Raw genomic sequence first — 2,547 nt, 5'->3', positions numbered from 1 at the left:
CTCAGGCTGGTCTCGAACTCCTGAGCTCAAACTATCTGCCTGCCTCGGCCTCCCAGAGTGCTAGGATTACAGGCGTGAGCCACCGCGCCCGGCCTGCCCAACTAATTTTTGACAAAGGTGTAAAAGGAATTTACTGGAGGGAGGACAGTCTTCAAGAAATCGCACATCCGTGGGGGGAGAGAGAGCCTCAACCTGGTCTCACACCTTGCATGAAGATTAACTCAAAATGCATCACAAAGATTTAAATGTAAACGTAAAATTATAAAACATTCAGAAAAAAAACAGGAGACAATCTTCAGGATCTAGGGCTAGGCAAAGAGTCCTTAGATTTGACACCAAAGGTGCAAGGAAAGAGACGTGTAGAAGGGAAAACTGATCAGCTGGGCTTCTCCCGGGCTGAAAGGTCGTCCTGGTAACTGCAGCAGCGGCCTGGCCACAGCCAGCTGGCTTGTTCACCTGACGGGAGAACATGTTTATCCAAATGTGACCTGCAGTCCCCAGGGCCATTCTGTGCCCCGTGGGGGTCAGCACCCTGCTATCACTGCTCCCTCCCAACTTTAGGCTCTTTGCTGCTTGTACCTGGTGAAGGAGAGGCTGTCAACCCCATTTGGGATGAAAACAGAAAGCAGGTGGGCCCTGGGGCGGGGGGGACAGGCAGTCCCAGGTGGGCGTCCTGCCATGCCCAGCACTGCTGGTAACTCTTGGGGCACCTGGCTTGGCGGCCCTGCAGGTGCGCCAGCAGCTGGGCGAGAGCCCGCCCCCAAGTCCCCCTCTGCTCCTGTAGGGCCTGCGGTCAGTCAGTCCGTCAGCACCAGACTGGGAGGGAGGAGGGCCGGGCGAGCGAAGGCGTTACAGCCAGTCAGGGAAGGCAGACGCCTGCTGTGGGGACATCGCAGTGGCTGTGCTGCCGGGACAAAATTCCTCAGACTGGGGGACTCATAAACAACAGAAACTGCGCACAGTTCTGAAGCTGGGCGTGCAGGGTCACGGCGCCGGCAGACTCAGTGTCTGGGGCAGAAAGGCCTCTTTCCCAGGGCCCCGGTCCCATGTGTAGGACGGAGCCCTCGCGACCTAGTGACCTCCCGGAGGCCCCAGGTCCTGACACCGTCACCTTAGGGCGGAGAATTTCAACACTTTAATCTGGGGGGACACAAACATTCAGACCGCAGCAGGTCGGCCTTGGTGGCTGCAGCGCCCCCTGCAGGCAGCGGGTGGGGCTCTGTTCTGGGGCCACACTGCCAAGAGCGGAGGGGCCCACGGCGGGCGTGTGGCCAGTCTGCAGGGCAGGTGGGCAGCTCTGTCAACACCACCCCTGGTCCGCTCAGAAGACCGATGCTGTCTGGGACCTCGGGGAGTGTTTGTGAGGAGGAGCACCCGCGGCGGTGTCCAAGAGGGACTCAGAGGGGACACCAGACCCAGGAAGCCTAGGCCTGGCCAGCGGGGCCGTTTGGGGGCAAGGTGGGCAGGAGGGAAGAGCAGGGGCACTGTGTCCACACAGTGGCAAGCAGGGTGCCGAGCCTGATGGTGCGCAGAGCTCCCTCTGCCCACCCGGACACCTGCCTGGAATGACAGCCCCACCTTCAACAAGTGGAAGCAATTTCCTCTCTACAATGGAGACACTGAGGCCCAGAGAGGGTCACCCAGCCAGTTGGTGGCCAGAGGATGCTAGAATCCCAGTAACATGTCATCAGGAGACCCACAGCCTTTTCTGATGCCAGACTGCCCGGCAAGGCCGCGGGAGCCGAGGCCCGGCTGCTGCTCGGGTCCCCTGGGAACCTGGCCCTTCAGGGGCAACGTGGACTGGAGGAGGGGAGAAGGCTGCGGCGTCCGGGCTTGTCTGAGGGGCCAAGGCCGAGCCCCCGCCAGCTGCTGCCCTGCCGCTGGGGCCTCGCTCCTCCCTGACACTGGGCACGTCCCGTGGGAAGCAGTTCCCCTCTTTGCAGGCTGCTAACACGTGACGTGACCCGGCCACCAGGGGCATCCCACACGCCAAGAGCACAGATCTAGAGCCCGTCTGTCCTTCCGTCCATCAAGGTCCAAATCGTGGCTCTGCCCTTCGGCGGCTGCATGATTCTGGTCAGGTCCTCGCCGTGTGGGCCGCGGCCTTCTCACCTGTAGAACGGGCACAGCAACGACGCTGACCTGACACAGCGATGGAATCGCAGTCGGGACCAGGCGGTGCGAGGCAGGACTGACGTGTCTGACCGTACAATGGTGACCTGGAGGGAGGGCCGCCCTGACCTCTCGCTCCAGGTGAGGACGCCAAGCCTCAGGGCTGGAGCCGCCACTGTCCCAGAGCTGTCATGCCCGGGGCGCCTCTCGGAGGCTCCCGCCACGAAGGCAGGGGCCCAGCGCAGGCAGGCCAGGCCCCAGGCCCCCGTCGCCCCCAGGGGCCTGTGTCACAGGCCTCCTCCACCGAGCCGTGGCCGTCCTATCCAGGTCACCTGCCGGCAAGGGCCCGTGACGGAAACCCCCACAGCGGCTGGAAAGTCCTGAAATCTACAGGAGCCTCTTCGTTAACCTCCAAGCCAGCGGCGGGGTGACGCC

This window comes from Propithecus coquereli, unplaced genomic scaffold, assembly GCF_000956105.1.
Source record: "Propithecus coquereli isolate 6110/MARCELLA unplaced genomic scaffold, Pcoq_1.0 Scaffold717, whole genome shotgun sequence".
Taxonomy (NCBI): Eukaryota; Metazoa; Chordata; class Mammalia; order Primates; family Indriidae; genus Propithecus; species Propithecus coquereli.
The sequence above is the reverse complement of the archived record's forward strand: the minus strand, read 5'-3'. Positions refer to the sequence as shown.